Here is a 10,440-nt window from a genome sequence, read left to right on the forward strand (position 1 = left end):
TATGAGCAGCAAAAAGACGTTTTTAGACCAAATATTACAGATTTGAACAAATACGCACAAAAACGTCAACATTAGCACAGAAACAGTACTATATAACATCTTAGAATATTGTAGACAGTTTATCAGCTAAAAAAAGTTAATTTTGGGGTAAGTTACTCTTTAAACTTGCCACTACAAATATGTTGCTCTATTACAGGATTTATTTGTTTAATAAAAGATGTAGACCTTTTAATAATGGAGTATTGGCAGAAGCTTTCCAATCCACAAATTGCACTCTTTTAGTGAGTAATAACAAGGAGCACTTTTAACTGCAGCAGAGTCACTTTAGAGTCTATTACATAATCTGTCTAATGGGAATAGTTCATTTCATTTAGTAGAAAAAAATAACACAGATCTCCTGAGACCTGCTTTACTCACTTAATCAGGGCAAAAGGAGTCTTTTACAAACAGCCCAGCAGGTGATTATGATTGGGAATAATGCACTTTTTTGTGCTTGTGTTAAAATTTATAATGTTTCCACTGCAAGTCATTACACAACCTAAAACAATGTTAAGGGAGGAAGGGGGGCAGAAACAGAAATCTGACACATAAGCTGCCATTTAGCTCAAAGCCATCTGTTTACCACCTGCAACTGCCAGAAAAGAGCAGAAGTTTTAATCTCTTACCAAATCGAGGTTAAAGAGACACATGAAATTACAGCATAACGAGAGCATTTATTTAAACATTAATTGTGTGCAGTATTACACAATCAATGAGCTCTTTTAAAACTCTCTAAAAAATCAGAATGAAATAAACTTAAATTTACTTGCAGATAAATCTGATGATGGAGCTAACTGTCACATCCTCTCACACACACACAGTTCTCCAACATTTTTTAAACAAATATTTAAATGCTCAATCCTAACTGATTGCTTTTTTTTAGCAGACACACAAGATTAAGGCTCTATTTCTGAAAATAAACATATTCACTCAATTGTGTCTAAAAAGGGGCTAAATTTGTCCTGATTCTCAAACTGTATCAATAATGTAGTTATATTTGCTGAAAATAAAATAAAATAAAATAAAAAATAAATTTCAAAAATGAAATTTTTAGGCTGTTTGTCCCAGCTACTTTAAATCTAGATGTATATTACTAAAAATACTGAAGGGCTTCAAAATATTTTTATTTCGGAAAGGGTCTACAAAAGTGCTTCTTCTTAGTAATTTGGCTGCAACAATATTGTGGGAGGAGCTTAAGGTACTCATGTTACTACGCAACATCAAATAATATCATAATCTCATATCATCAAATAATAATAATAATAATAAAATAAGATTCTCACAGGTCCAAGAGAACTGAGACATGAGTTTGCAAATTCTTCTTAACTTGTTAGTGTCCTTGACTTCTTCAGTTTACTTTTATCTGTGTGGACATCATAGTCCAGCATAATTAAAATTAGGCCAATCGGGTGGTTTGCTGACAATAGAGTAATAATAATAATAAAAAACTTAAGTTGGTTTTCTTTGTTTGATGTTGATTAAGACAAAATTGCATCTCTTGATTGTAACTGGATAAATAAACTTCAAATACTTTAGCAGACAAAGGTCTTATTTTAGGCCTGGAGCAATCTGGAAATGGATAGTTTTTATTTACTGAAGTGGTGGGGAGTTTTGTGTTTTTTCTTTTTTTTTTCATCCTGATAGATAACATATATGAGGCATTGATGGATTGCTGTTTTTTCCCACAGCAACAAATTTAATAGCATTTCRAGAAATGCACTCAGAACCTGATGGTTTTTCTAATGCAGACAATAGTGTTTGCTTAAAAAATGTACATCAGGTTGACAAAAACATTCATTTCTTCTTGATGTATTTTTGTGGTCATAATATGAAATGAGAAAAACAAGTTTACGTTTCAATGTCAGTCCATCTTCATTTATTTACTTTAAATTGCTGTATACAGGAATAATGWCTACTTTAATCTTACCAGAAAGCATATTGGGAACACGACAAACTAACACTGATGGATCTTACTGTCAGCTTAGACTTGGCAGCAAAATATGTCCAACTGCACTCAGTCATAAATACATTGTGACTGACTGAAATATGATATTTTGACTGGATGTGGTGTGCTTTTCTAATATCATAGTGGCAAAAATTAAAAAATGACTAATTTTGTCATAAATGGGACAAAGAGTTCCAGCTGCTTCTCAAAAATCTAACCATCAGATTTAAAAAATATCCCTATAATTAGATTAAAAAGCAAAAGTGTTCATTTTCTGAGTACTGAGTCATTTCCATGTAGTCAGATCACAGTTCTAAAGTTTCTTCTTTGCTCCAAAACTCTACTTTTTTAACTGCTGCCATCCTGTTTAGCAAGTACTCACTTCATTAAAGCTGGTGTTGCCAGATGTTGCAATAGAAACAAGCTATCAAACCTTCGAAACAGGTCCAGGCAAATGACAGGAGTTAAAAAGACTTTAAAAAGAAGCTTGAAATCACTTATGACAAACTGACCTGCCAGCTGTGGAATAAAAACAATTGACTAGCAATGGCCATGCCACATCAAAAAATAAGTTTACTGGTTTAATCAAAGTTAACGAGGACAGAATGACAGTATGGACGACACCCCACTGAGTGGGAAAAAAGAAAAAGGAATGGGGGGCTGATTGACTTTGATAGGGATAAGGGAAGGACCTCAACTGATTTAGTGTTGAATCAAACTGGGCTGTATTGATATACATTTAGTCCAGTTTGACAGTACATAACTGGATCTGCATTGACCCTGTTTTGAAAAGCATTTTAGTGAAAACTAGCATCGTATAAATACACAAAACTGAATTAAATTRAACGAGTTGGATAAAAAATAGCGAYGTGAGGAAWGATGCAGAGGCYGAGGAGGGGTTGGAATAATGAATGGTTGAAACGCGGTGAGAGGGAAAGTTGAGTCAACAGCATGAAGGATGCTATAAAAAAAGCTTTGCTAGATGATTGGTTGAGGCTTCTCTACTTCTAGTCCTACAAGTTATTTTTATTTGTTGCAAAACTTTAAAAGGATATGTCTAAATAATGAGTAAGACCACTGCAGAAAAAAATGCAACGATTGTTTGACTTTATAAGTTTGAGTAAACATATTTATTTTAGTTTATATTAGATTAAATAGACTTTTATTGTCATTGTACAGAGCACAATGAAATTACAGTTTATGTATTTTTATGTGGCAGTGTTGTGCACATTTGAAGAAATAACCTAAACAGATTCAAACTGGAATGTGTAAAYAAAATAATCTAAAACATGACTTTTACATATATACCAAAAATATGTTTTCAAGATCAGGCCAGTGTATTTCAAGCACCCTCTCAATCAGTGGTTGATAATAACAACTAAACTAAGCATTGTTTTATCAGCATGATTTTTTTTCTAGTTCTGTGGAAAAAAAAAGAAGAAAACAACAGCCTAAGGGAGCAACTTATCATCCAGCCTGTTTCTTCTATAACTTTTCAACATTACAAGATCATTATTATTAATATTTCTTTTGGTCATTCACCTACAGTATAAAAAGTATAATTAGAGAGACATAGCATTCTTTCTCACTGCATATGTAGCATAACTCACTTGCACACAAAATACAAATTCTGATGCAACATTATCATGCCTGCATCTACAGCTTCCCACACACAGAGTAAAGGCTTTGTAAGCAGATAGAAGAAGTTTCTGGGGTCAGGATAAACTCTCTGAGGCTAGGCTAGTATTTATTTATTTATTTATTTATTTATTTACTTAAATAATTTCACATAAATGACACGCCCCCTGTCTTTGCTTTGGTGCCAACATTATTAGGCAGCTGGTCCACACACTGATTGATGGTTGATTGATGCAGGAAGTGGCAGAGATCAAACAAGGGAGACCTGCTTCGGCAGCGGATCAAATTGTTTTAATTCATCAAACAATTTAGCAGTTTTATCCTCAGGAAGTTAAACTGTAAACTACTTGTTTCGGGCTGAAGTGAAGTTTTAATGGACTCACTAACAAAGAAAATCAATAAACGTTTTAACTGAAGGTTGTTTCTACCTAAACAAAAGACAGCTACTGGGGSAAAAAATAATGCCTTTTGGAGATTTGTACACAAAGCTGTTTTTCTTCCTAATTGAACAGCAGTGAAAATCTTGTTAAAGTACAATGTTCACTACAGTATGAGAYGCTTACAGCAATCTATTCCTGGCTTCCTGTTTACAAGGAATCACATTAACTTTGAACTTTTTTCCCTCAACATTCACAACATAAGCTTTTAATTTTTGTACCTATAGAACTCAAAATCAACACAAATGCTTTTAAGCCATCTGTAAAAAGGGAAATTCAATTCAAATTGTTTTCTGTTTACTAATCAGTGAAAGAGTTGGTAGCTGAAAGCCTTTATGGATGTCAAGTTTGTGACAATGATGGTTCTGTTACGGGAGGCGGTGTTTGGTGCTGATTGTGTTTTAAAAAACTGTTTTACATAATTGTGTTTCCTGTACGCAGTGAGAGATGTGCACTTCCTCGCATCTAATTTCTTGAGACAAATTTATTATTATGATTTTTTTTGCCATTATTACAGCTAAGCTCTAAATACAGTGATGCCAGTCTGCCTGTCATTCAAATGATGCAGGGAAATAAAGTCTTTCTAYGCCAACATTTAAAGGAAATCCTCTGTAGCTCTTGGTTTTTACAACCCACTTTGTGTTTGTTTCTGTTAATACTTTTTTARTAATTACATTAAAATTGCAAATAGAAAAAGAAATGTAGGATGCTACTATAAAAATGATCATTAATAAACTAGCATGTCTACATAAATGAAGTATATTTTCTTTAAAAATAAGCAAGTTGTTTTAGATTAATAAAAAAAATAAAACAGTCTGCATCATTTTCAACACATTTTAACTAACAATTTCAGGAATCACTAGATTTSTGTTTGTAATCTGGTTTGCCAGTCTTCATTCACTCTGTTTTATAGAGCTGGTGGGCGTAACATTTGTGACCTGAGAACACTTTATCAGCACACTCTCTGATATCACAAAGTATACCTCTGTTTAGATTTTCAAAGTTAAGACAATATCTATTGCACCTGGCAAACACAAAAGTTTGTTCGAACTTTGAAAGGCACAAACAAGTTATGTAATCTAATCAGATCACAACAGAATCCAAAATGCATTAGTCACATAGCAAGCATGAAAAAAAAATGCAGATTGTTGTCAAATTTTAAAAAAAGAACCACAACAAAAGCAAAAATCTGGTTACATGATTTATTTTTTACATTTGAAAACAGTTATATAGTATGTATAAAAGGGTTTGATAGTACAAGTGAGAGCAAGGTTGAATTATGGCCTAAAGGGCCTCTCATAACAAAGTGTTAAAAAGGTTGCATAACATTATGTATTTTTTTGTGTCCATAAAATATACTTTCATGTATTTTAGTATCATTCTTTTCTATTGTAGGAGTTTTTTATGTATTTCTATAAATAGAATGGACAGATAAGTATGTTTTAGGGATTTCTCAACAGTCGTTGTAATGAACATATTGTCTCTTGGTGCTGCTGSAGGGTCTTTAAGCTCTTTTTCTTGTTCCATTAGGAGTCGATTTCATAAAAGTTGCTGTGGGCAAAAACCATCTCTCAAGGTCCAAGACAAGGCCCACTTTACAGTATTAGATATAACCTCATGATATATGGTCTTTTCAAAACTGCCACTTAAGTGCCTAAAGGTTATTCAGTTTGATGCTCACCTCTAACTTTACTCCTCTGAATTGATTTCTGCCATTTTTGCAAGCAAAGAAAGTGGGTGCACTCTCTACCTGTCTTTTTTTTCTCTTACCAAGTGTGCGTGGAAGACACACAAACGATTCAACAAACAGGTCCAGTGGTAGCGCTGCTATGTTTGGTTTTTGTTGTCTTACTTTTGAAGAGYCTTCAAAAGCTTTCAAACAGCCACGAACAAACAACAGGAACTGTCTAACGTGCGGTTTGTCTTGACAGATATCCTTAATTTTATTTCTCAGCTGCCATGAATTGGTGACAATTAATTAAACACTAATTCCTGCAGGCTGTGCACTTCTCAGGCTTGTTGAAAAGCCTTTTTGAAGAAGTTTCCATAGAAGGCAGAACTAACAGAAAGATATTTTGAGAGGGTCTTCTGTTCATTGTCTGCTGTCAGTGACTGCTGGGACAGATTTTTATTGGGGCTCCTGCTTCTGTTGCATGTTAGCTCAAAGCTGTAGATCAGATGTAGAGAAATATGTGACAGTACCAAAAGCTTAATCAGTTAGAAAAAAAAARARAAAAAWATGCCAGACTAATTGACATAGTGGGTTAATTAGAGAAAACGTATACACTGCAAATCCTAATGAAATCATATTATAGGAAAAAACACAGCTGTGACATTGAAAAGGACAAAATCAACTTTAAATTTAGTTTCAAGAAACAAGAAAAAGTAAAAATATGGAGGAGCTTGGAGATGCTTATTTATTTTTTTTAATCCAATGAAAGTTTAAAAACTGGTATTTAGAAGACATCTTGTTGGTGCAACATTACTATGTCGTGTTGCTGTTAAACTGTGTTTTACATTTTTTCTCATGCAGACAAAAGAAAAGGAACACACACTTTGGGTGCTAGGTTACTATAATAATGTGCCTAAAAATACAATTGAAAGTGTGTGGCTCTTCTGCTTGTGTTTGCAGCCTTTAACCGATTCAACAAATTCATGTAAAAATGAGCAAACTCAAGGACTCTATTAAAAATAAGAGAAGCAACATGTAGGAGACCTTCAGAAACTCTGGAGAACTGTTGCATTGTGTCTTCCAAAGCTAAGTAAAACTGAAGCATTACTAAGGACAACAAGGTTCTTCAATAAGGCACATACGAAGCAATCAAATTAAGTCTGAAAATTAAAATAAAACATATTGAATTGATTTATTATTATACAAAACTTGCRGTTGCTGGTTTACCTGTCTGGCCAAACTGCCTAAAGTCTTGTGTGAAAAGACTGATAATTCTGTTCCATCTGACAGAGTATGTACAAGGAAAAATTGAAGGGACCACCAACGTTATTATTATTATTTTAATTAGTGTTGGTCTTGGGGTGCTAGAATGAACTGCACTGATTGCTTGCTGCTTCCAGGCTTCGGATCATCACCAGCCACGACGTGTCCTTGGTGTGACTCGGCTGCTCATCGTTGGCGTCCATTATTTTTCTTTCCAAGCTACCTCGCCCCGTGTAATTAAGTGCCGGTAGTAAATGTGTCTCCATGGCTAAAGAGTGCTCAGGACTCTTCACTATTTTAAATAATTGACCAAGAGGGGTCCTTGAGCTCCTAAATGGGAGCACAGCTTCATTGCCAGGCTGGGATTCATGGACCAGCTGAGGATGGATATTTTTGCATCCAATGCCACCGTTAATTTGAATGCATGAAGACGTTTGTCCTTTGTTGTCTTGAGGGTGGGTGATAAACACTCAACATGTCAAATTTACATACATGTCAAGGCAGGCTTTGCAGATTAAACTGTTGTGGAAATCCTACATATTTGTTGCATAACCAGAACCAAAAATGGTCCCATTGCAACCATGGTCTACTTAAAATCCAATGCATTATTTTACGTTTTCACAAAATGTTGATGGGGTTCATCTTTTATTTTGATTTGTGGCTCAGTGTTAAGTACTGGCTGGATGTCGTGTACATGCACAGAGCTGGGTGTGCACACATGGCCCTCACAATTACACGAGAAAGCTTTCAAACCAGTGATTCGCCAACTGTCTTCTTTATCAGCCCATTCCGACACTAAATTAATCCCGAACACACAAGCGCACACACGAACACACACACACTGTCTTTACATGCCCTCCCTTTTAACACCACGTGATTTCCCCCCCCACTCTGTGTCACAACTGATGCAATGTTGGGGGTTTGATGTTTCGTGGGTTGGTCCTGTGAAACAAATGAACCTGCTGTTTTCTCAGAGAATCACACCCCTGCAGCCAAACATGTCTCTGAATTCCTGCAAGTATGTGAACGCCTGTAGTTGGGCATGTTGCACACATAGCAGCCAGCAGAGCATTGGATTTCAGGTGAAGCCCTCAGAACAAGAAAGATCTCGACACTATTACTCCCTCTTGATTACATCTGAGCAAGTCGATCAATAACTTTATACCAGCAGCAGGTATTTCAATTAACTTTCTCTCTCACACAATTAAAATCAGGCTCTAATTATGATACCAAATTCAATATATTTAATCTGGGAGGGGAAAAAATAAAAAAATAAATGAAAAAAACAAGAGAAATTGGGATTCAAACGCCTCTTACATAAATGAATGTTTTGTTTTTGGTGCAGATGTAAATCAAGTCGTCCAGTTCATACTTTACACAGGCAAGGAAATAGTTCTGTTTCACAGAAAGGTGTGCATGTTTAGGTTTTAAATGCTAGTAAAATGTTTTAGAAATCTAAATAAAATCCAACAAAATATCCTTACTGTGCATCACAGTCATGAAAGTACTTCTCTTCGCCCCATTAATACCCAAAACTACCCAGCAGCCTGTAGCTCAGTTACAGGGACAACTTGGAGGGAAATTTTTACTCACCCAGCTTGCGATGCACCGCTTAAAAGACTGAAGAAAGCAGGCAGCGCGAAAAGCACAATACATCCCCCCATTTGTGTTCATTCACAGCTGACCGACGCTCTCGCCGACACCCATTCAGTGTGCCGACAGAGGGAGCGCGCGCAGCCGGGAGCGCGCATCATCCTGGCAGACGGAGCGAGTGAGGTGCGTCAGTGGAGAGGAGGTGTGAAGGCAATATATGTAATATCCCTAACAAAGTCGAATTAAACCTTCATTTTTTTCATTTCGTTTTTTTTAAATCATGTCACAAAAGGTCACATTTATCCCACCATRGCCTTATTAGTTGTCTCACTGTATATTTAATTCAGAATATGTTGTGATAGAAATATGAGGTGTAGACACAAACTAATTTTATTAATAGAAATACAAATAAACACTTTGCTAAAACACATCACACATCTTTACATTCAGAAATAATCAATTAAAGCGGAATTAAAGGGCCTAACTTTTTTTTTGACAAAATACATGTCTGCTTTTTATGCCAGAATTTATATGGAGGTCTTACTGTATTTTGAGAAAAAAATAATTTATACATGTATTTTGTTCTAACCTGGTAAATTATGCACAATTTCACTCAAGATGAGTATGGGTTAATGATGACTTYCAAATGTTCATGTGTGATAAATGATAACATAATTCATTCACTCCATCCTCAGTTGTTTGCTCTCACACTGAGGACAATCCTCCCTCTGAAACCCATAAAAATATGAAGATAAATAACTCTTCAAAAAACCTGAACCAGCAGCTGGACTTTCCTTCAGGTTACTGGTTACATGAAGCAACCTGCTGTAATCTTTTCATCTGTGGTTTATGAGCAATTTCCACTGGGAGATAAAAAAAAAAAACTCTTTTCATTTTGATGAAAATATATATTACTGAAAGTCCATCACTGTCTATAGGAAGCTCAGCACCTTTCAACTAAATTAAAATCACAAACCTCAGTCCAAGTAAAAAAAACTAAATTCACCATCTTGTGTTATTCTTTTTCATTAAAAAATGGAATTTTTTAAGCCTATTGGACAAACTCCCTGGAGCCGTTATAAAAGCAGAAATGTATCAGATGGGTTATGGTCTGGTCTTAACAGTGTGAAAATTCACACAGACTTTTGTGTTTAACACAAAAGGGGGGGATAGCCAGACCGAGACACTGTGTGAATTTATGGCAGCATTATGGGCACTTTTTCACAACTTGTTAACAAAATTACAGACACACATTTACTCATTTTACAGGAAAAGTGTGGCCTCACGCTGTGATGATGAAAAGATCTTTTTAAAAGCCCCAGTAAGTCCAAGACCTCCAGAAAAGCTTTTTTTTTAAAAAAGAGCAGGTAGATACAATTATGGCCATATTACCCATCTATATGATAGTCATAATTAGGCAGCTGGAAAACACTGATTATACAATAAGCTAGCTTGTGAACTGGAGGTGTTGTGCTACATTTTCTATCATTTTCTCAACTCACCTCCCTCTGAGCACTGCAACACTCCGCTGTTTATTAAGCTGGCTGTTATGTAAACTCGTAGTCCTTGTGTTTCCCTCATGAAGTCGCTGACTGATGTCAAAATCCTGTTTACTGCCTGATGGAGATGGGTTTTAAAGCCTGCTGTGAAGATACAGTGCATGCAGCTGTGATGTGTGGGCAGATATGGGGCTGAGACTTTTGTTGTTGGGTTACTTTTGAATAAAATGCTTTTAAAGTTAGCCTGGTGTAGTGAAGCCAATTGGTTCTTTTTCTGCAGTGTCATGGATAATGCCTGCAACTACCAAGCTCAGATTGACAACATAAGATTTATAACAAATAGTTATATATATA

The 10,440-nt window shown here is 35.4% G+C and overlaps 1 protein-coding gene and 1 long non-coding RNA gene across 2 annotated transcripts in view; one reads left to right on the forward strand and one right to left on the reverse strand.

Annotated features, from left to right (window-relative positions):
- The window catches only part of htr1fa (5-hydroxytryptamine (serotonin) receptor 1Fa), a 23,454-nt gene extending 14,767 nt beyond the window's left edge, over positions 1 to 8,687 (reverse strand). Inside the window, exon 1 of the mRNA XM_014011508.1 lies at positions 8,588 to 8,687. The gene's annotated coding sequence lies outside the window, so the exon portion shown is untranslated. The remainder of the gene's footprint in view (positions 1 to 8,587) is intronic.
- LOC106519726 (uncharacterized) overlaps positions 1 to 10,440 on the forward strand; it is a 30,726-nt gene that overhangs the window by 7,227 nt on the left and 13,059 nt on the right. The gene's annotated exons all lie outside the window — the stretch shown is intronic.

Source organism: Austrofundulus limnaeus, unplaced genomic scaffold (genome assembly GCF_001266775.1).
Source record: "Austrofundulus limnaeus strain Quisiro unplaced genomic scaffold, Austrofundulus_limnaeus-1.0 Scaffold81, whole genome shotgun sequence".
Classification (NCBI taxonomy): domain Eukaryota; kingdom Metazoa; phylum Chordata; class Actinopteri; order Cyprinodontiformes; family Rivulidae; genus Austrofundulus; species Austrofundulus limnaeus.